A 24,574-nucleotide genomic window follows, 5' to 3' on the forward strand; every position below is an offset into this window, starting at 1 on the left:
TCTGCTTTTGTTTTTCTATTTACTTATGTCTCCAAAAACCTGCAGTGACATTGCTAAAATTTGGTACGATGGCATCGCAAAGAGATTCCCAAAGTTTCACAAGTGAATCAAACCAAAAACACTGTCAGCACATCATACTGTCTTATCAATGGTGCATTTTATTTTTTAATCATTGTTTGTTCCCATTAAGTTAAAGTTACAAGTAATGATGAATAAGTGATGCAGCTGCAGAGCGTCAACAAGCTACAATAACTATGATCCAATATCTTAATATTATTTGTCAAAAGGTGAAAGGAGGAAGAAAAGCAGCACCAATCAGCAACCCTCTGTGACCCCAGATGTTTTTTTCTACTTGAATCTAATGTTTTAAACAGGCTGTGAGGAGGAAAAGAAAAAAAAGAAGTTTCTCTCCGTTTGTGGCAATAAACTTGTGTTGAGGATTTCTACATGGCGCAACTCCACGGGAGTCATCTGTGTACGTTGGGAGAGCGAAGCGAGGGCGCTGCCATCCAGCTGACCACAGGTGGAGTTTGTCCAAAACCCTTGGAGAGGCAGCGCTGGTCCGTTCCACCGCAGAGCTGCATGCTCGGGCCCAGGGGGCCTCGCTGTGCAGCAGCATCAGAGAGACCGCTTGTCACCATGTTCCCTCCGCCGTCCTGTGTGTGTGTGTGTGTGTATTTATGTGTTTGAACTGCATGCTCATGTGTTTAGATGTGTATCCATGTGTTTCTTTGACTCTATTTAGGAGTGTGTGCATCCATGATTTTATACGAAATGTCAGCATGCGTGTCTCTTGAAGTATGCGTGTGTGGATGAGGGTCCCACAGCGAGCAGGGCCGGTCCTGCGGTTTGCAAAGCGCCTGCCAAGCTGCCCGGTTGGCAAGCATGAGAGGTTTGATATTCTGCTATCGATCATGTGTACTAATAACATGGTGACCTGCCCACAGTGTGTAATTATCACCCCAAAATAAAGAGGCCGGCTCCGCTCAGGAAGATCTGCCCTTTAAATCTTTAAGCTTTTGTCATCTGCTTCGCTCTCTTCTTCTCCTTGTGCCCCGTCATCTAAGAGTTCACTCGATGCGCCTTAAAGTGTAAATCCTCTGACAACTTTCCCTGTGGGCGTCATGTGGGGACCGAGGCTGTAGATGATTTTTCTGTGTCAGACGCTCCTGCAATTTTCCGCAAGATTTCTGTAAAGCTTCCTCCACAGCTGCGGTGGGAACAAACGCAGCAGCAGTCACAGGGCGAAACGCAAAATGTTGCAATGCTTTGACGTATCTGACGTATAAAAGATCTGTGACCTGTGACTGATAACAAAAAAAACCAGGTCAACACCTGGAAAACTTAAGGCAGAAATGTTTCTATGTGTGGAAAAGTTTAATGTTGTATCGCTCTGTTTTTCCTGCCTCACAATCTCCTTATATCCCACAAAGTAAAGGACCACACCAGTGTTTCTGCACATTTAAGCCCAATTTCACATCTACTCTTCATCACATTAACAATTAGGGGAAGCTTGCTGTCGTGTTTTAGGTATTTTAACTACAAAGCAATTATTTTTAGAAGCCACCGAACTGTTAAAACTCACATTTGAGTGATTCCAACTTTCTAACTACGACTATTTGCTTGTTTTTTTTCATTTTCTATACAAGTAAGTTGTGTTTTTTGCAGGGTTTGGACTGCAATTTATACTCTCATACTCTCTGGATAATTGTAGCGGCAATTTTTCGACATTTTATGACATTTTAAAGACAAAATTGATCAATTTATTAATCGATAATGAAAGTAATCGTTAGTTAAACCCCTTAACAACTGCAAAATTGCATTTTTTAGAGTCCTTTAATTGATTCATTTTCGTATTGCATGTTGTGCCAAAAATAATGGAAATCAACGGCTGCTTGTAATGTTCGGAGAAAAAAATATCACGGTCTTCATCCAAAAATGGATCTTCCATCCATCCATCCATCTCCGTGTCCTCATCCCTGCATTCTTCGACCCATCCCTCCATCTTTCTTATCCATCCACCCCATCTATAAAAACGTCTGATGTTTGTATCTGCGGTCTGCTGAATTGTTTAGTCGTGATTTGTAATGTAAATATGTGGCTGCGTGAGAGAGCACCGCTCCCTCTGAACGCCCCCTAACACACACACACACACACACACACACACACAAACACACACACACTGCATATTCAGAGAACAACCAGCAGCTGCCTGGCTCGGCTCTCTTACTCCTACTAAGCCATAATTGTTCCCGGGCCTCTCCTCTCTCAGCGCTGGTCCACCCGAGCCAAGCGGCTAACCATCCGCAGCCCTCATGGCTTGCCTCGCCTCCGCGCTCCAACCGCCCAGTGATGGAGCTGATAGTCTCCATATACAAGATGCAGCACGCGGCACGGACAGCACACGAAAACAAGGACGCACGTTGCACTTCTTTACACGAGTTAATCGTTCACCGAGCACACTCGTTCACCGAGTCGTCAGGTGACGAAACACAGCTTCTGGCTGCGATATTGGAGGTGCGCTGCTTTTTTAATGCAGTGACTGTTGACAGTTTAATTACGTTTCTCAGTGCAGAGCTTTAACTATTCTCCTTTATCATTACAGTGGCAAAAGTTGTAAATCTAACAAGCTGATGAAATCCATTTTTAACTCATAAACAACCTGGTAAAATGTATTAATTATAAAACTTACTGCTGATCCTCTATTTGTCAATTATGAGACCAGTTTTGAAAAAAGAAACAATATCACAGAGTACTCTCATGCACAAATAGTTTTCATTCTTAACCTTAGAAACAGCAAAACAAAAACAAAACGATGTCACCTAAAGGTCCATTTAGTAGAGGTGCTGGAGCTTTCGATCACATCACATGAGCTTCATCAGCAGGTCTGGTTCGGCCAGTTGTCATGGAGTTGTTTCGCTCTGAGCAACTTTCAGGACTTCACGTCCACGTTGAATTCAAAATAAGAAAGATGAAGATCATGTGATGTGATGGAAAGCTCCAGCACGACTCCGAACTGACCTTAACATGAGATTTTTTTGTAAACACTGACGATTCAGTGCCGTCTGAGATTAAAAGAAGCTGTTTGAAGACGTCACTTTTGGCTCTGGAAAATGGGGAAGAGCATTTTTCACAGTTTATCGACTGAGCAATTCATTAATCCTGAAAACAATCAGCAGATTAATCGGAAAATAACAGTTGCAGTACATTTTTTGGTACAAATCGAGCAATCAGACGAGCTCTTCCCTCTTTAACCTCTCCACCTCGTCTCCGGTCTCATGAGGTCTCTCTTTCTATTTGTATTTATCTGTTTCTTAGTCTTAAAGTTCCTTCCTATCACTCCCTCGCTCGCTCCCTCGCTCGTTTAATCTCGGTCCAACAGAAACATGGTCGGAAACCAAAAAACCAAGCAGCTCGACGGAGGCCAAACCAGAGATCACTGCTCCCATCCTGGACTCCCTCCCTCCCTCCAGCTACTGCATGTGAAGCACGAACGGGCTTTTTTGGTGCATCACTACAACGAATCATCTCCTTGATTTTTCCATGACTGGATCATGATGAAGAACGTCATCCACAGGCAACAACCTTCAAGACTTCACGTTGTGCATCGAGGTTTTTTGAATTGCCAAGACTTCTTGCTTCGCTCGGATTCTTATCTGTTCCCTTCGACACTTCAACACCTGGGAGACGTAACCTTAAAACGTGGCGTTCTTTCCATGACGGCAGGTGATGAGTGTGCACCACATCCACCTAAAGTCTGCGTAGGAACTGATTATTTCCAAAACAAAGTTATCTTAAATCTAAAAATTGCAATCGTTTATGACAAAAACCATCAAACAGAGTTGCAGGTATCAAAAAAGTCTTGTCTCCCATTAATTATCACACACAAACATGCCGCTCCTTCCTGCTGTTATTGCACCGATGACAGACTTACATATAAATAATTACAGCACTGATGCAAAAGACTGAACCATCTTCGGTTTTGATGTCCCCCCTTTTAAAAAGAGGCTTTCTTGAATGCAGGTTCAAACTGAAATCGTAGCCTCTTTTATCACATCATATCTAAAAACACACCACTTTCTACAAATGTATTCATGTTTTTTCTGTTGCAGATTATTTTCCATTGCAGGTCCGATGCTTTTGCAGACAGCGACTTCTCCATTTAACGCGGCAAAAAAAAAAAGAGGAAAAAAAAAAAAAAAAGGAGACGCAGTTGAGCAAGTTAAGCTTTAAAAAAAAAAATTTCCACCAGCACCAAGAGCAGCACACGGCTAGGGAGGAGCAGCGTGTGTGTGTGCGTGTGTGTGTGTGTGTGTGTGTGTGTGTGTGTGTGTGTTGCTCAGGTGACAATGAGACTCGAGGCCTTTATTTTCCATGGTAAACCACAACAGGCTTAACCTCGCCTAACTGTACACAACGAACACAGGCACAAACACACACACACACACACACAGAGACTTGATGTACTTGCACACACACACAAACACACACCGAGAGAGAGAGAGAGAGAGAGAGAGAGAGAGAGAGAGAGAGAGAGAGAGAGAGAGAGAGAGCTTCATTGTTAAGGCGGGCTAAAGATTTTGCCCTCAGAACATTTTCTTGTATTACAAATATAAAATGGAAGTCTGGCTCTTGAATCCGCTCTTAAGCTCTACAGAAGCCGGCGATAACGTTTCTGTTGCCATTGGCAAAAAAAGAATAGCGTTCACTGTAATATCCAGATTATGTTTTATGCAACAGTTTTATATCTTCACCTCTGAGAAGATAAAACCTACAGAATCGATCCGGGGAAACAAGACAACCCAACATGTGTGGTTTAATAAAGATGTGACTGAGTAACTGCAGGAGCTCTGCTGAAAACAAAAACAAATGGTAACCTTGTGCAAATAGGGGAGGGAGGCGTCGGTAGATAGAGCAGCAACGATTAATTCATTTATCAATCAACAATTCAGCTCTTTAAATGTGAATACTTTCTGGTTTCGTTACTCCTCGATCTCTCAGCCCAAAGTCCAGTCTGAACCTCATTTCGTGCCATCTCTGACTTTGGGAAACACTGATCAACACCTTTTTGTTTTTGGACATTTTATAGATGTTTAATTAGTTGACTAAATAACTGACAGATTAATCAACAATGAGTATAATTAGTTGCAGTCCTATTGGAGGACAGGGTTAAATGGAGGAGGGGGTTATCGGAATGGGGGAAAGAAAAACAGGAATCTTACTTGTGTGCTTTTATTCATTAATATCATTACTATCATTTAGTTTAATTTATGTATCTATTTATGCACGTTTCTATTGTATGCCTGTCCAGAACAAGAAGTAAAAAGCTTTAAAAATAACATTATCTTTGTTTTTAGTTTAAAATAAAAAAGTTTTTGTCACATTCATGCTGATATGAGTGAGTAAAAACAAATTCAGAAATCGATAATTCAGCCGACATAAGCTTTTTTTGCAATGATCTCTCAAATGTGGTTATCGAAAATATGTAACTGAGGCTGGAGATTTTACAGTTTAACAATAAACTTTATCGTTTAAATGACATCAGTGTGTTAAAGTTGTCACAGATCGGACAACAAATGCCAACACATTTGTGTAATTTCTAATAATCACTGATTTAAGTTCCTCCACATGTTGACGTCTCAAACTCTGAATCCAAACTCCTCCAAAATCGGTTCCAGCGGGGAGTCTCCGGAGAATTTTATAAAACTTTCTCTCCATGTGGTGAAATTTATGAAAAAAAAGACAGCGAAGCAGAAGAAAAATAAAATCAACAGTCTTCTTCTTTGCTTCCTCTAATCAAAACAGCATACCACTGACTTGATGTTGAGCTAATGGATGCTTAATTGAAACCAGTATTCCCCCTCAACTGGTCTGGGATTGATGAGACTCTGCGGGGGGATCAACTGGAGCCGGGAAAAGGCAACTCGCTGCGCCGCTTGTTTGTGACAGTGTCAGAGTTATGGCTGTCTTTAATTGGCAGCATTAAGACCCGCGGGTGCATTTTTAAAGACAAACAGAGAGGGAAGGATGAGGGGAAGGACAGAGAGACGGAGGGCAAGAAGAAACAAATGCGAGACAGAAGGAGGGTCGGGGAGGAGTGAGTGACGGTCGCCTGGCTCTGCAGTGCAGCGGGGGAGCGAACGAGTCCTCTGGGGTCCTGACAATGGACTGACTGTGCCTGTGCCTGCTGTAAATTTGCTTCCGTCTGCAGAGAGGGGGGTTCAGCAGTGGGACCATAAAAACGTCATTAATGGAGTCTGTCTGACTGTCTGTCTGTCTCCCGTTCCCTCCCAATGAAAGCCTAATCAATGGCGCCTATTCCGCAAGAATTACAGCGTGACATCAGCAGCTTGATGGAGATGATGGATGTGTCGTTTCATCAACACAAATAAGTTTAACGTGGCAGATTTATTGTTTGACTCTTCTTTGACTTCTTTAGGAGGCTTCAGCGATCGGCATCAGAGTTCATTAGGCAAAATTTAATAAACTGGAACTGACGATCGTCTCGTCAGTGCTGCAGAGATGTAACCGAAAGCTCATACAGTGGCGTGCAAATACTTTCTACAGACCAGAGTTTGCACCTTTTCATTTTTCTGACAACTTTTGACCTTTACTCCATCCATTTTAACACAAATATCTGTACCTTCTACTCCTTACATTTCCAAATCAGGCCTAGGTAACTAAGTTTTAATGCATTTTAGGGGATCACAGAAAGACGTAACAGGACGTAAACAGACAGAGAGAGGGAGACTCGAATGGGGAGAAAAGGCGTGTTAGCGCTTCATATCTGCAGAGACCCTGCAGCCCTCTGCCTGGATTTTCAGTTTCATAAAAGTTTAGGTTTACTTAGCCATACTTTGAGCACATTTCAGAGCCTGTACTGTCTTACTTTTGTTTGAGTAAAGAGGTTGAATCAGTACTTCTAATTTTACCAGTATCTGTACTTGTACTTGAGTAAAGCGTGTGTTGCCACCCTTGTGTTTAGCACACAGTTGGGTAATATGTGACATTGCAGGTTAGTTCAGATGTTAAATTCCCCAAAAAGGTGTTTTTCATACAGTACTTTCCCCAAATTTTAAGTAACCCCGAGGGAGGAATAGAAACTGTAAATGATAACTCTTCCTCTATATGAAAGACCTGTGATTTGATCGATATGACTGTTGCTTATATTCATTTTTAATGGAAATAATCTTTTTTCTTTGAATGAGTGCTCTGCTAAAATAACAGCAGCATGAAACAGGGTGACATTTGACACATACCGTGTCCTTGGTTTACTGTTATCAATGGTATTTTGGTTGCATTTCAGCGTGCAACAACACATGCGCATCTTTCTTTTTCAGGACTTCAAAACACTTTTTGTGTTTTCTGCCTCCCAAGGACTCACGCGACACTGTTGAACGCTCAACTTAAAAATACAAAATTCAAGCCCAGATTAACTCTTTGTCAGGTTCACATGAATCTTATTTGGGCTGAAAATGTTGTGCTCTTTCTGAACGCAAAGGGGAGGCGTTCAACAGTGGTGGGAGTCCTTGGGAGGATTTCGATATCTCTGTGAAGATCACCTTTACAGGAAACGTGATTGTGGTTCTCGTGCAGCCTTTAAAGCTAATATTTGTGTGAAAAACAACAAAAGCGCGCATCAAAGACAGCGAAAATGATTCAGTCTCGATCCTTTGGGCTGTGGCGACTCTGCAGCCCACTTTGGTTTTCTTCTAACAACTCCACTTCCTATTGTTGAAAGTCAAAACTGACTTTCAAGGTTTTAATTAGCCCTGGATTTGTGCTCCTTATTCCTTGAGTGCGGTGGTGAAACGGTTAAAGGTGTTCTTAAGGTGTCAGAGTTTGTTTCAACTGGGGCTGTGGTTTTGTTTTACCAGGTGCACAAACGCTGTAACCGCTTCTCTCATTGTTTACTGCTGACTCCCTTCCGCTACTGCAGTTATCTTCTCTTCCTCCATTGTCTTTCAATCTTCTCTGCCTCTGTCAAACTCTCTCAAACTCACTTGCAGCGACTTTCTCCCTTTGCTCCATAATCGTTTTTTCCTCCACCTGATCAACCCAATCTGTACCCGTCTGATAAATCAGATGATGTGTTTCTTTTGTTCTTCACTTCCTGCCCACCCACTTCTTCCCTTTCATCTGTCCTTGGTGTGCATACAGTGTTTCCCACATACATGCCCTGTACTATGTGCAACACCTACATCGTCACGCACGCCCACACACTGTCAAACACACACACACCGACCACAGTGCAGTGCATACACAGTTGCTCTAGTTTTTGTTTGGCCCTGAAAAAATGCTCACAAGAGCCGATTCACCACAATCACTTCTCACACACACACACACACACACACACACACACACACACACACACACACACACACACACACAGACACACACACACACACACACACACACACACACACACACACAGACACACACACACACACACACACACACACACACACACACACAAAACACTGAATAAAACACTTTATGAGCTCTGTAACTTCCTGAAATCAAAAATACGCAGTTCTGGATATTAGCGACAACAACCTTCTGTCATTAAAGCATCTTGTTTTTATTTTTCACGTCTTCTTTTTAGCATTTCGCTCCTCACTCTACTTCCCTTCTCTGCCCCTCCCTTCCCCCTCGTCTCCTCAAGGCCACCTCTTCATCCTCGCCTCTCGTTTCCATCCAACTCTGAGATCCCTGACGCAATCATCGGACGCACGATTTTTCTCCGCGTCTTTGTCGACGAAGGCCAACGGGAAGATTACGCTCCCGTTGCGTGTCCGACATCTCTTGAAAGAGAGTGTTTTCTCTCTGTAGACCGACGGAAAAGGTTCCCATGGCCACAAACTGTAAGGATGGGTGTCTTTTCCTATTCTACAAAACAGGTCTAAACAAAGGTAGGAAATCAATTTGACGCATGCCTTTGCTCCTTTTGAGGAAACCTGTTGAAGAGGGAATTCCTCCCTCTCCGTTTTCTGGCTTAAAAATGGCATTAACACATGGATGCAGTGCCAAAACATCTGAGCTTACACAGACTGGAGAAATCATACACGCACACATGTGCGGCAGTAAGCTGCGACACGTTCACCTGAGACTCATTTTCGTCCGTCTGTGCCGTCCTTTGATGGCACCATGTGGTCATTTTTTACATCAGTAACTTTAAACCAATAATACAGTCGTTGACATGCTTGGTAACAACAGGCCTTGTGGGAAATCTGGTTTACGGCACAAAGCAGGAAGAGGGCGCTGGTATAAAGCTTTCAGAGAAAAACATTGACAAGTTGTGATATTTATGATAAAATTTGGGGGGTTTAAAGGGATTTGGTCTGTTTTTTTTCAGTATCAAGAGAAAAAATATGCAATAAATACATCGAGACAGCAGAATTTTACAACATTTGATATGTCTAGTTGTATTTGGTCATTGCAGCCATCATTTCCGGACTTGATTCACAGGATTCTCATATCGGCCTGTTTTGCTGTTTAATTTTTTATGTATTTTTTTTGTTCTTAGATTCGAATTTTGTTGATGTACACACATAATCTGTCCAGACATGGCTCCAAATCCCTCCCTGTCCCCTCCATAAAACATACTGAAAGAAAACATACTCAAAATGAGTAAATAGTTCTCAATTAAAAATGGAAACAAAAAGCCCCGAGAGACAACTGCAAGCTGAAGAGGTTGCTGTGTTTACCGGGGAAAGTAGCCTACAGCTAGCTACAGATGAAGCTGCTGTGAAGAACCGACTCCTTGAGAGCCGTACAGTTACCACAGAGCTAAGCTAGCTGTTGATGGTCAATGCCTACAAACTGTAGGCTGGCTGTTGTAGTATGACTTTTTTCCGGTTGAATATATTTTAATCATCTTTCGGTCCAGCAACTGCCTTGAACGTTTTTGGGGATGTGCACGGCAGCTATGTATCAGTTGGCTGGTTGCTGTCGTACAGCATTCTTACAGAAGATATCGTTGCCTTTGTCGCTTCAAAATATCCCCTAGACTTTCAGTTGAGATCTGGAGATTGTTAAGGCCACAACATATGGTTCACATATACATTTTTTTTTAAACCTAAACCATTCAGCTAGCCATGGAAACATCTGTATTTGTGGTTCCTCGACTAATTTCTTCAGGTTTATCCTTGACTCTGTCACCTGTCTGCACATACTAGCCTCCTGAATGTCTCAATCTCTGTCTCTGATGGCTAAATTGTACATATAGGATGTTGTAAACAGCTGTAAAACATTTTATGCTGCATTTAGCAACATAAAATATGCTGATAACTTGAATAATTAAACAGGAACATAAACAATTCCTTGTCCCCGCCGGGTGGGGTCTTGTTTTTGAACTATGCGCAGTGTTGAGCGGTTGTGTGTGTGCATGATGTATGTTAGTGTGTCAGTGTGCATGAGGAAGAAGAAGGAATTGAAGACGAACGGCTTATTTACTATGAGTGTATGTGAGTATGAGTGTGTGTACTGTACGTTAGCGTGCGCCTCTTTGTCGCAAATGAGTGTGTGTTTTCAGATTGTATGTAAGCACAGTATAGGTGGTGTGCGGGACTTTTGCATGTATGTTTATGAGTCATGTGTGTGTAAATATATATATATGGCTGCTTCCTTCCCTCTGCAGATGAGTATCATACGAGGCAGGATTAGACTTCTGCCTCTGTGTGTGTGTGTGTGTGTGTGTGTGTGTGTGTGTGTGTGTGTGTGTGTGTGTGTGTGTGTGGTGATCACAGCCATGTGTGCTGGGCTGCTTCATGCGGCTGTGGAGGCTCCAGCTGGTCTGGGCAGAGCCACGGGCACGGGGTGGAGAGGGGCGGAGGGGGAGGAGTATGGGGTTTGACTTTCGTTCAGTCGACTATTTTTATGAAGACTATTTTAATAAAGTGCACATTAAAATGATGATGAAGGTCGGCTGAGGTTTGGTGGGTGAGAGGAGCGGTGGTCACCGCAGAACATTATCAATTACTAACATCAACACACCAAATGCGGATGTTTACTCACACTAAAAAAGCATCAGGATGATAAATAATTATCTCGTCTGTTGTTGGAGTGAGTTGTTTACTCAGATTATTAAAAAAGGAGCCCGTCAGGTGAGACAGGTGAAGAGTCAATCGACAAGATCCATATGAAAAGTGTTTAAACGTTTCAAACGTCAGTGCATTAATTTGTCTGTGTGGAAATGTGCGTATCCTCTTTCTGGTGATGAGTCAGATGAGAAGTTTGACGACACTCCACAACATATGGTAAATTATCTTCTTCACTTTTTTTTTTTTTGATTTATGAGCTTTAGTGGTGCTGAAAGGTGGATTCTGTTCCCTTTGGACTCGGCTGCTCACTGTGGTCTTATATTTAATGGATGGGCTTGAGCGTGACATCGATCTTCTTGTTGAACCATCAGCCAGAAAGCGAATAAGTATATTCTCCCAAAAAAATGTCTAACTATTCCTTTAACTGCTGTAAGTTTGACATGGACTTTGGGTTGAGCTGGCTGAACTTCAGGTCGCTGGTTCTTGGGACTATTCTCAGCTGAATGATATGGTATTACGGCTACAACTGACTCTTATTATTGTCATTGTCGGTGAATCTCTTGATAATTTTCTTGATTCATTGCTTTGCTGTTTGGTCTATGAACCAAGAAAAAAAATGAGTAAAGAAACAGTAAAATATTAATATTTAAGAAGATGGAATCACATTTTTTTCTTTGCTCAAACCAATTATTCTCAGAAAAGTCCGCAATTAATGTAAGAAATGACAAATAATAGATGAATCATCGCAGTGCTTTATGAGACTAACTTAGGTTTGTTCTCAGTAAATAAAAAAAAAAAAGAAAAGTCAAGTCAAGGGATGAGAAACTGCACCACAGCACCCTTTACCTTCACTACAACAACTGAATCCAGCAATAGAAGTAACTTTTTTAATATTTATACAACTGCAATTACTAAGCTGATGAAAAATTAATTTGCATTTCATTATCCAAGCAGAAATGCCAAAACTTCAGTGGTTAGAGCTTCTCATGTCTGAGGTTTAGTTTTCTTTTGTCTTCTTTGACTTTAAAATGTGCATATTTGGGTTTTGTAATGATGTTCAGACAAAAGAAATATCAATGATGACATATTAAATAATAACTGAATATATCAACATGTGCTTTGCGAAACTATGAAGACATTTTTTTAAAGAGAAAAGCTATTTCAGAGACCAAACAATTCATATTTTCTTGGTAATCACAGCGTTCATGGCTGCTTCATGAAGACAGATCCACTTGTAGAGATCACAGGCTGTTGTTTGTTTCATATTTGTTCTTGCATCGGTAGAATATATTTTAATTCCCCAGATATTAAAAGCAGCAGGTTAGAAAAGTCAGGAGGTGTCAGGAGATAAGAATGAAGTCAGTAGATGTGACAATAATCAAAGCACAGTATCAGATCCGCACTACAAACACACACACACACACACACACACACACACACACACACACACACACACACACACACACACACACACACACACACACACACACACACACACACACACACCCACACACACACACACACACACACACACACGTAACCAGATGTGAAGTTTGTTAGGAACACACACACACACACATCTCTCAGTAGGAGAGTGTAAACAGGTTGTAAATTTCCTCGCAGGGACAGATGAAAGAGGCAGAGCACGTGGTAAATTGTCATGTACGATCACATATGGTCGTCACGCTCGCTGTGTTTGCAAACAATAGACTCGCTAGCACACATGCGTAGCTAATGCCGACATTTCACACGCGCCGCTTTGGTTTTAGTAAATTAAAACGTCCGGTACAAACTAAATTGCAGGTTCTGTAATTAGAAATGTTTGACATTTGTGTTCAATATTTGTAGTTTCTCTGCCGTCTCCATGTTTTAACTGTCTTGACTTTCTCCTGTGCAGCAGGAGTCAATAATGAAAGTCAAACATGTTCCTGAAGTTAAACCCTTATAATATAAAAATAAAGCTAAATAAGACCTTTATCTCCTTGCTGATCTTGACCAGGGTCATTGTATAAAGTTGACTGCTTATCCAGGACATCTATTATATTATCATGAATTAAATACAGTCCATATTTAGACTTCATTTCACGGAATTATTATAAATGATGTGACAAAAAGCTCAAGGTAAATTCCTGGCTGCATTTAAATACCTGAGATTTATTCTTGTAACCGTCTTTGAAAAGAAAAAAAAAAAAAAAAGGTGTCACGCATGATTTGGTTTCCTTTTTATGGAAAGTACAGAGATTATGATTATGTGTGTGTGTGTGCGTTTCTATATGTAGAGTGTGAACCTCTACTAGTCTAGAAGGCACTGGCTGCTTTATGAAACTGTTTGACGGGCCGATTATTGACAGTAATGAAGAGGAAATGAAACAAGACTTTAATTCCCATAGGTCACATGATTTCTAAAAAAAAACAACACACTCTCGCTTTAACAGAAACCCACAGAGAATAATGACCTCGATATTACTCAGTTTCCCACAAAAACAACTGCACACCCGTCAGGAAGTGGATTTCCCTCCGACATCAGTGTTTTCAGAGAAGATGCTGCAGGTTTCTGAAGACAGAGCTACAGCTTCACAACTGGATTAAGTATAAATAACCTTTCTGTTTCACTTGCTGCATCCCAAACCTCAGATGCCATTTAACCTGCTCTGTATGGGTATACATGTGGAGAGCAGCAGCTGTTACCTCCACGGTGAACTTTAAACTCCTCACTGACCAGGAGCGGCGGAGGGAGGAGGGACTCGGCATGTTTGCAGGTTGAGAGTTTGGCCCACTGACCTACAAACTCTGTCATGTGGGGTTGGTGTGTTTATGAGCAGTTTTGGGTGAACGGCTAAACAAAAAAGTAGCCGCATGCTCGTTCAGGAGAGCTGCTGAACATCCAAACGTGGAAATAATGACCGAGCACACACCAGTTGGCTCGATTCAGAGGTTTTTCCAAATTCTTTAGAGTTCAGAGTTGTTAAAAAGCCAAATGTATATCGTTAGTGCTGTAGACAGACAGAAACTCCAGTGTTCTGGTAGCTCCCGATACATTTAATTTAACTTGATCATACCTGTGTTAAATCAAAAAGTTAATCAGTTACCAAGTTAAATGATAACTGTCCAGATAGCACACACATGTGTCTCGCAGATGTCGGCTCGACTAATAGAAGATACGTCAGAAAGATGCAGTAAGGGGGGCGCGTTTGCCAATTGGGAAAGATGTTGCCAAGACTTTCGGCAATCGGTCGGCGTTTTGGCTCTCGTGGCGACGGCTGCGAGACATATGTGGGCTATTTGGGTGCGTCTTTTTTGACTTAAGCTGGACATGTTGATTACGGGGTATTATAACAATGACTGAGGACACCAAAAATGTTGACTTTCAAACGCATGCTGGAGGAAATGCTTTGGACAAACTTGTCTGCATGAATTCATTTTGATGCAGTGAGTATATATATATCGCTGTATCACGACTGTCTGTTGTGTAGAGCTGCGACTAGTGATTACTTTATTGTCAAATAATCTGTTGATTGGTCTATAAAATCAAAAATCATCCTCAAATCTCTTGATTAGTCGACAACCTCAAAGATATTCAATTTACTGACTCAGAGGAGGAAAGAAACCAGAAAATATTCACATTTAAGGAGCTGGAATCAGAGAATATTGTTTTATTTACTTAAAAAATGACTTTTTTTTGTCTCTCCCTATGATCTCAGCTAGTTAGCTCAGTTAGCAGTGCAGCTAGTGACCCTAGGAGCTTGGAGCATTGTTACACTGCTGGCAATGTAGCCAGGCTCAGCAGCCCAACGTCAAAACTGATACTTCTTAACAGCCTGTTGAACATTTTAGTTACATATCTTCATGTTTTGAACAAAACTTCTAAGCTAGCTCCAACTGTAAACACAAAATTGTACACAAAGAAAGTTTTTTTCAGTCTCCACTTTGACATCCGGAATCGAGATACAAACATTTTTCGTATTTTTCACATCAACAAACTGTGTGATTGCAGGATGAATGAGTAGATTTGTGTAGAGTATTTTCATATCTACTGGTGTGTCAGAGGAAGCCAGTGCTGTTATTGATTAACTAACAAGCTGAGAACACCCATCTGGGCGGCCTGGACAGCCCTCTCTGTAAACAACGACACAGGGGAAACTGCATGGTTTCACTCTACAGGCCAATGACTCACCTGGGTGCATCATCCCGCAACACACACACACACACACACACACACACACACAAACTCACTTCTCATGGAGACCTCATAGACAAACACTGGAGCCTAAATAAAGAGTTGCTTCTCGAAACTTGCCCTCCGTCATCCTCTCGTCTGTGTTTCTGTCTCTTCTCTTGTGAAAGTTTTAATAAACCGCAGCCTCTTTTATTCAAATGAGCCGGCGGAGGCTGTTTCTTTTCCAGTTATCTCGCTTTGTGCTGTAAAGCGGCAAATTCCCACTTTTGAGAAACTGGAACCAAGAAATGTGTGGACATTTTTTTTACTTTGCTAATGACTCAACGATTATATAAAATCATTACAGGAATGTCGTCTGAGCTGCGGCTCCATGACAACAGGTTGGAGTCAATCCAACGCGCCGCTTTCCGGCACAATCGGGAGATTACTTCACAGCAGAAAATGGAGCTCGAGCTCTCAGACTTCATCTCACCGTCTGGTGAAAAGTGAAAGGCAGATGGAAAAAAGAAAACATCCTGCGACATGTTTGACCTCTAGCATCCTCTTGGTGACAGGAAGCGTGGGAGGAATTATGGGAAATGTGGTCTTAATCTAGAGAAACACTAGCACTTACAACACCACACGGGGTTACCAACCGTCTCTGCTCTTTTTTTTTTTTTCCACAGCTCAGAATCACAATTAATCTGATGAAGATTTTATCTGGATAAACATGTCTGAATGTAAACAGACTTAACAAAACACGCACTTTCTTCACAAACACCTGTCTTTTACTGCTTCTCCAGTTTTCCCCTCCCCACCCCCCTGGTCCCACCTTCCCTCGGCGCCGGAAAAGAAATAAGTGGATGAATAATTACAGGTATAAACACCTCGGGGCCATCTGAAGGGGTTTTTTCTTCTTCTTCTGATATTCTTTTAAACATTTCCGCCTCTTGAAATAGTCTTCTGAACAGTTTCTCTTCAGGTGCCTTCACAGCCGCGCTACTTCAAAGCCGAGGGGCGCGATGAGGACGCTCTTATGGTCATTTGTATTTTAATCTTCCCCCCCTCCTCTTTCCCCCTCCCCTCCATAATGCTCTCTTTACCTCTCTAGCCCTCCTTCTTCAAACTCTCTCTGTACCGTCTGTTTATCTGTCTTCAGCCGCATCTATTTTGATCTCGTGCTCATATTTCCTGTCCGTCTTCAAAGCGGCGGGTGCTTCAGTCTACCTGAGACTGGCTGAACGTGACACACACACAAACACTTATTATTTAATGATTCGGGGATCTATTGACACATTTCTGTGATGCCCCTCACCAAAGAGGTATATTTTGATGACTTAATTGACACGGGATGTGGTTTAAATGTAGACACTAGAGGTCTCATTAGGTTTTTTAAAGCAAATTGTCCATTAATTGATTTGGAAATCAACTTAAGAAAAGGGGGCTGGTTAAAACACAGCTCAGAGCTTCTCAAATGTCAATATTTGGGAGAAAGTAATAGACATTTACCCTCATTTTCTGATATCATATAGACCGAAAAAGTTAGCGATTAAAGGGGAACTTGAAGCCAGTCATTTCTAAACTTATGTTAGCTACTGTCGCTCTCTGTTAGCGGACGGGAGAGAGGAGCTGCGTAAGGATCTCGTTTTTCACGTCATCGCTCACATATGGGCACTAAAAAGTGATTAATGCACGTATATTCCTACAAATTGTTACACAGAGCGCTTTAAATGAAGACAATAATTGACAGATTAATGATGGAAATATCCTCAGTTGCAGCTTTGACTTCTGATCAGGTCAGGAAACCACTGAACCTCCGATCCTTTACAAGATAAATTCATTTTATTTCAAATAAACTAGCGTTGTGAAGGATGATGGCAACCCTGCATAATATCAAAACATCAAACTTGTGCACAATTGTGTTTTTCACACTTCTGAAGGGCACTTTCAAGGTTGGAGTCCAGCATTTTGTTATTAATATAATAAACCATTACATGTGATGTGTATGAGTAATCTTCTCCTTCGCTCTCATGATCTCAACACAAAAGGAAAAGGGATTTTTTTTTTGCATGTTTGGCTGAGAGCACTGCTGGAGGATTTTCTGCCCTATCATCAACCGCATTTCACTCCATAATCTCAGACATATACAACCATAATCTTGCACTTACATACGTCGCAACAATAGCGAGGTTAAGACTCTGCCAGCTCCTCCAGCCAGAGGAAACTCCGACATCAGTCGTAAACTGTTTTAACAGGATGAACAGAAACATGAATGCTGCTTTAAAAACTTATGAAGTCTCGACATGCTGTAAATTTAAAACAAAAAGTCCCTAAAAAGAAATGTGTAGATGCAAGATTTCCATCCGACCCCGGCTTTTTACAGCCTTCTAGTGAAAGCTGCTTTTCTTCTAGGCCTCTTAAATCTGAGTGGCCGGGTCCTTATCGTAGCCAGTCAGAGGCAGGGAGGCCCCAGCGCCGCTCATCCCAGCCCCTGGGTCTGTGTGAAGGGGGGGGGGGGGGGATTAGGGAGGCCTCAGCCTGTGTTGCTGCCATTGTTTACAAGGGGACTAGGGGCTGGCTGAACAACCCCCCTGTCAACACCGCAATACAATGGGAAACAAGGAAGTGGCAAGATCCTAGAGACTCGCACACACACATGCCATTCCCTTGATCTTGGAAAGGATCGACTTATTTGGGAGATACTGAGGAGGAAAGAGGGGGGACAGGGAGGGTGAGCTTGTTAGAGACAGCAGCTGATTTTCTGAATGGATACGAGGAAAAGGAGGAGACGCATGAAAGGTTCATGGGCTGAAAAAGGCGTGAAACTAAAAGCAAAAGCAAAAACAAGATGTCAGTTGACGTGGGTAAATATAATTAAACTGCTCTATCATTGCATGATTTTGAAGTTCCCGTTAGGCTCGGAGAAAAAGCTGTGAAGGGGCGTTTTTTAAAAGCTGAGAGGAAAAAAAATCTTCAAAACACACTGCAGCTGAGCCTTCAGAAGCTGAGAGATGACGAAGGTTTTACCCCTACCCTTCCCAAACATGTACACTGTCTCTCAGCAAGTCTTCCTGTCAATTTTCAATTTTAGTCAAACGAAATGTCAAATGAACAGGAAATTCCCCCAAACATGACAATGACAGAGCCGTTAAACACCGGCTTGTAAATTCCAGTGACTAAGTTTACATACTGCCAAACAGCGTTTTTTAAAAAAACAAACATTTCACCGCTTTCCCAAATTAAATGGTTAGAAACCGTAATCCCTTGTGCAGTGCGTGTCCAGGTACAGCGAGCGGGAAAGTGTTTTCAGAGCGGCGTGTTGTCTTCGCAGCTTGTTGACGTCTTCGTGTGACCACAGCTTCCACATCAGAGGGAGTTTCACAGCCTCTCTGACAGTGAATAAAAACTGCTCACCGCCAAATATCAGACGCTCGCTTTAATTGCTTCTCAATTTTTTTTTTTTTTTCAGACAATGACCCGCAAACAGGACGGGGCTGACCGTTGCCTCAGTCCAGCCAACAGGAGTGTCTGAACAATCGGCTGCTGCTTCATCACAATCTGATTGTCTGTTTCAGATTTTCAGAGGCAAAGATCTGTTTTTGACTGGATCCAAAAGGATCAAACTAAAATCATAAAAGTGGTCAAAAGGTTATTGATTCAAATCTAGTCTAAATACTTCCTACGTCAAAATATAACCACTAACCACGGATCAATCATTGTGAGTCAGCGCCACCTCAGAAAAATGTATAGAAGTTGTTTTGGTTTTAGAGGACGGGCTACCCAGCGATCTCAACTGTCAGGAAATGTGACTTCTTCTTCTTCTTCTGCGACTTAATTTCTGCCCAAATATTCCAATAATAATCTGAATTATAGCACAATCAGCAGAGAAATGCCTCATGTAACCACCTCAATCAGAAGACGGAGAGGGGTAGTGTAAACCTTTGATAATCTGGTCAATAAGAAGAATATTTCCGCCTAATGATCCCATAAAAAGTTTCATTTGATCGTGTTTCTCTGGTTGGAAGAAACTTATTCTTTCAGCGCATGTTTGCCCCACAATTGGGAACATTACGTGAAAGTAACGAGTCACCTGAGTCACACATTACATCACAAATATCAACTTTAATAACGGGTTTGTCTGTTGTAGCCACAACCATTCCCCCCCCAACAGATGTTCCTCTGTCAGAGGCTCTTTATCTGGTAAACCACCAAAAGTTGAAATTTATCTCAAAAGATTTTGTTGCTTTTTCAATAAACTCCGTGCCCAAAACAATTCCCCATCGCGTGTCCGGCTAGATTAAAGCCGGCCAAACCACTTCGGGGCATGTACATGTCGTTGGATTAGAAAAATTCATGTGGTTTTGTCTGAAAAAAATATATTTTCAACACAAATCAGCAGCTATGCACAGTCATTTGAGAGCGAAGCACCCTGCAGAAAGTGTGGCGCCGTCCACAGATCTTCAATCAATGGCTCAGAAGTTTGATGATCGATGAGCAGGAAACAACGGCCATCAAGATGACGGCTAAAGAGTCAGCTGAACAGCCTCGCTCCCTCACTTATCTGAAGATTGGGGGAGTCTTCGCCAAGACACGTCATTTTTCTGCACTCTTCTGTAAACCAATAGGTTTGAATTACTGACAGGGAGGAAGTCTAGATTATATTAAGAAGTGAAGAAGACACGAGCCCGCGAATAAGGTATCGTTTAATGAAGTTTGGTCTGATACAAATTCTGTTAATAACCAATACCTTCAACTAATATCAGAAATGTTAGGGGAAGCACGACTTAGTCATCTGTGTAAGAGAAGGGATCTTTATTTAAAGTCATGGTCGTAAGATTATGGTAAACTGATATTGATGCAAAGCAGAGCTGATAGACTTCATCTCTCTTTTCCCAGCTGCCCTCCGCTCGTCTCTGCTCCTTCTTCTTCTTCTACTCACTCCTTTCTCTGTCCACTTTCTACGAAAACGCCTTCGCAAACCATAATCAAGCATTTAACAACAGCGGCTATAAACACTGAGAAAGCTCAACTGTGGATCAACACGGCAAAATATATATTTGCTCAGCCACACAGCAGCAATCCCAGCAAGTTGCTCAAAATGCCACCCTGCAACTCAAGAAATGAATGGGGGACTCCCGTCTACGTCTTTCTGCCTTTCTACGGTTGTCGTGACGTGATCTCGCACGGGGAAGAAAAAAATGATGAAGTAAAGCTGAATCGGATCAAACAGAACCAGCTGACGAGAGAGAAGATTGATAGGTTGGAAAAAGGCAAAAAAGGGAGTTTGGAGGAAAGATGGTCGGATGCTGGAGAGAGGAAGACGCTCAGTTTTTTATTGACTATCCTCCCTCAGCTGGGGTTTGACTCCTCGAGACGACAAAGACTCATGATCCCTTCTGCTGGTAATCCACACAGCCAGCAGAAGGTCTAACACACACAGACACACACACACACACGCTGCTGCATCCACAAACACACATCATACAGCAAACATTAGCGCACAAAACACACCATGAACCCTGGATACTAACACGAGCCTACGGCAACAAACTCGAGGAGGAAAAACATGAAGATGAAGACACACACACACAAACACACACATGCACAGAAACAAGCCAAAACTGCAGCACACACACACACACAAACACACAATGTGCACTGCCTTACAAACTCCGGATAAAGCTTTATCCAAAGACAACAAGAGAGTTTAGTCATATCTCTGAATCCCACAAATCTCCCTCTTTGGCCACTTCCTCTGAGGGGGACAACTGATATCTACATTAATATAACAACAGGAGAAGCGTCCCATGAAACACTGTGAGAAGGAGCATTATCTCTGAATGGGAAAGAAAAGCAGCCACTTCATTTCTCGACAGAGATTAGAAGCTTTTTAACATTAATACAAGAATAATAAGGGGTTTGTAATATCCGTCTGTTTTTTGTCAAACAATCTTGTTGAACACGGAGAATAAAAATGTTAATCTTTTCAGAACAACAACAGCAGCAGCAGCTCTGGGAAATACATCATGACCCCCCCTCCACCGACGGTCGAGATCAAACTGAAGACAAATGTTCATCCTTGGACGGATTCTGATTCAGTCCGAGTGTACAAATATGCACAAAGCAGAGAATAAACAAATATATAAAACAAAGTCGAGCAGAAACATGGCATTATTAGATTAGTCTTGTGCAGCCCACGCAGCCTAACCCAGGGGAGGACGCAGACAGACAGACAGATATTACAATTAATATCTGACTTACAGTCATTCAGCTGATGCTATCACAATGAGTTCGGCAGTTTACAGGAACAAACTGAGCTTTTTTTGAGAAGCTGCCCTTTTTGTTTTTAAGAAAAAACATTCAGTCTCTCGGGGACTTATGGGAGATTCACCGTCACTGCCTCCTCGACAAACTGCTCGCACAAATAATCACAATTCTGGACTTTTGTTGCAGGATTTTTCTTTGTTTTACAGGAGCAGAATTAGAAAATGGAGATTATTATCGATTCATCTATAGATTATTGTATTACAACTATTCCTCACATGTCTTCAAGCATCCTGCTTCGTCCTAGCAACAGCGCAGGACCCACAGATATCCAACTTACAGGGCTATAAAACAGAGAAAAACAGCAAGGACCAAGGGATCTGCAGTGGATGAACACATGAATGCTCAGCTTCAGTAGCTAAAACTGAATCTATATCTATTTTTTTTAAATATATCAACTTTCAGCACTAATAATTAAACTCAGTACCCCATAAAACCAACTACTAGAGCTCAAATAATGTGTTGATTATTTGAATGACAGGAAAAAATCTCAACAATTCTGATAAATCTGCTTATGTCTCTCTGAATCTGAGTATTTGCTGCCTTTTACATCATCGTTACAGAGAATTCAGTTGAGTTTCGTGCTGCCCGTCAGTTAAAAAGAAACAAATCTGCAGGCGTCAACTTGTTCTCCTTGACGTCATCACTTCTGTCCAACACTTCATAATCTAAATGATCGACTGCTACTTTATTTGTGCCAAAACAGTAAGAAACTAGCAGTGAGGAGAGAATCTCTCAAAGTCCTGATGCCAAGAAGACAGACGGACGGCAGACACACACACACACACACACACACACACAGACGGAGACGCAACACGCGTCACCTTGTCCCATATTAACACCCTAACACTGGGAAAACACCAAACACAACCCCTCTTTTCTGTCAAGTCTCCGAGACCTATAGTTTCCGATCCATCTCTCCCATCCGTAATCATCAGCCCCTGCTCCTCTCAGCCCTTTCAAGTGCCAGGTAGACGGGGGCCTGATACGCCGCTACCGCCTCACAACCGGCGGGCTAATTACAAGGGAAGCAGCAACAAGTGAGCATTGTGTGGAGTCTCGAAGACACATGGGAGGCGGGGGGGGGGGGAAGAAAGTGCTCTTTATCTTGCCACCACCACCACCACCACCACCAATCCACCCTTCCCCACCCCACCCCACCCCTACCAACCATCCCACCCTCAACAAAAACAATCTGAGAGGCTCTGCGGTCGGCGCTCCAGGGCCGGAGAGAGAGAAGAGATTGTGAAAACGAAGGTGAAAGGAGTGGAGACGCGTCGGTGAGCTACACATGCCATCGCCCGTGTTTGTCTAACACGATGCCGGATGTGTCGCGTAACGCAACGATGTGTAGAAAGATTGTTTAAGGAAATACGCTTTCTTGTCCTTGTAGTTCATTCACTTAAAGTCAATCACAGTTGCACGATCGTGAACAACAGGCGAAGAAGAAGACGACGGTGATTTCCTGTTTTGTGATGACTTCGAGAAAGGCTCCCGTCGTTCAGTCTGAAGCTACATATGACAGTTTATCTTGAAAAGGTGCACTACGTAGTTTTTGGTAGGAAATTTTAAGCCTGAAAACACTAAATGAAACTACATAATGCCCCTTTAACTGTATGAGCAAAGACGTGACTTCCACAGATGCCATCACACTGAAATGAAAGTATTTTCCTGTAGACTGGAGCCTGAAAAATGTATTTGTAATGTAATGTAAATATACTGTTTTTACAACAAACACTCAACTTTAACAACCGATTTAAAATCTCCCATGACCGACTGCTGCTTCTTTGACCCACTCTTGCAAACACTCTCTGAGACTTCGAGTCGTCATTAGCAAAAAAATCAACTTGCCATAAATTAGATTTTGTGATACAGCATTGCTAATTCACTGTGCGTGTACATGTGATCCGTGACACGCGAGCAGGAGGGGGTTAATTCAGGCAACAGGATTACACAGCACGTGAAAAATGAAATTAGGCACAACCGCTCATGTTTGGTGCAATTAGTCAGCCTATCCATGGATATTGGTTTCTTATGGTGTGACTTGAAGGGATTTTTCTTGATTCATTTCTCAGGGCTGTCTGGCTCTACATGAGTGATACTCGCTCGCCTTGACATCCTTCCACGAGTCTTTCTGGTGTTTGCTTTGGCGGTTTTTTTAACGCTCGGAACAGCTATCAAGGCAGCGACAAAACCTCTTGTCATTCAGGCGCGGATGAAGATGGAAAGCGTCACGCGAAAACGGTTCCCGATGATGATGATGACATCAATCATATTCCAACTTCGGCAAGAGAAAAAAAAAAAAAAAAAGGCGTAAACAAAAACAAGCTCTTTCTCTCTGGTTTCCTCTCATGAGGCTGCGGCGCTGAGCGTGTTTTTTAAATACAGCTTCATTTCATAAAGGCAGTCAGGGTGGGAAACGGCACAGTTCAAAGCCAAATCACAACCGGGGTTGAGTTTGTCACCATGATCTCACTCTGACAGTGTCTCCTCTGAACATGAATCTTCGCCTTCGCTGCATTAAACTACAGTTAAACACTGAAATAAAATCAAAGTTCGTATTTTAAAAGTATTGTTTCTTTGTCTTGTAGCTGTAATAGATCTTAAATCACATATTTAAAGGAGCATGACTGCAAAGAGACTGGGTTCATCCACATCTGTATACAGAGATAAAAGACAGAAATATGTTTTGAATATTATAGATCAGGCCTTTGAAATTGATCCCATCCAACTAGTAAACACACCACAGACTTTTAAGGCTGATGGAAGTGGAAGACCAGATGCACAACAACAGAAATTTAATGCAAATTATGAGGAAAGAGAAGAAAAACCCAAAAGAAAATGTTTATGCCTTTATCCAAAAAAGGTCAGAAAAGTCGCCACCACTTTCCATCTCCGTTTTCCTTTTTGTTTTTAATTAATCTCCGGCTACTGAAGATCTGATTTTCTTCCGCCACAAATGCAAAACGCTCGCCAAGCTCGAAACGTTTCCATCCCTGCGTGTCTTTCAGCACCAACAGCGACTACTATTATTCAAAAAAAAAGCTCATCA

The 24,574-nt window shown here is 42.0% G+C and overlaps 1 protein-coding gene across 6 annotated transcripts in view; it reads right to left on the reverse strand.

Annotated features, from left to right (window-relative positions):
* tcf7 (transcription factor 7) overlaps positions 1–24,574 on the reverse strand; it is an 80,251-nt gene that overhangs the window by 53,129 nt on the left and 2,548 nt on the right. The window lies entirely within an intron of this gene.

Source organism: Pagrus pagrus (genome assembly GCF_965226575.1).
Source record: "Pagrus pagrus genome assembly, chromosome: 14".
Classification (NCBI taxonomy): domain Eukaryota; kingdom Metazoa; phylum Chordata; class Actinopteri; order Spariformes; family Sparidae; genus Pagrus; species Pagrus pagrus.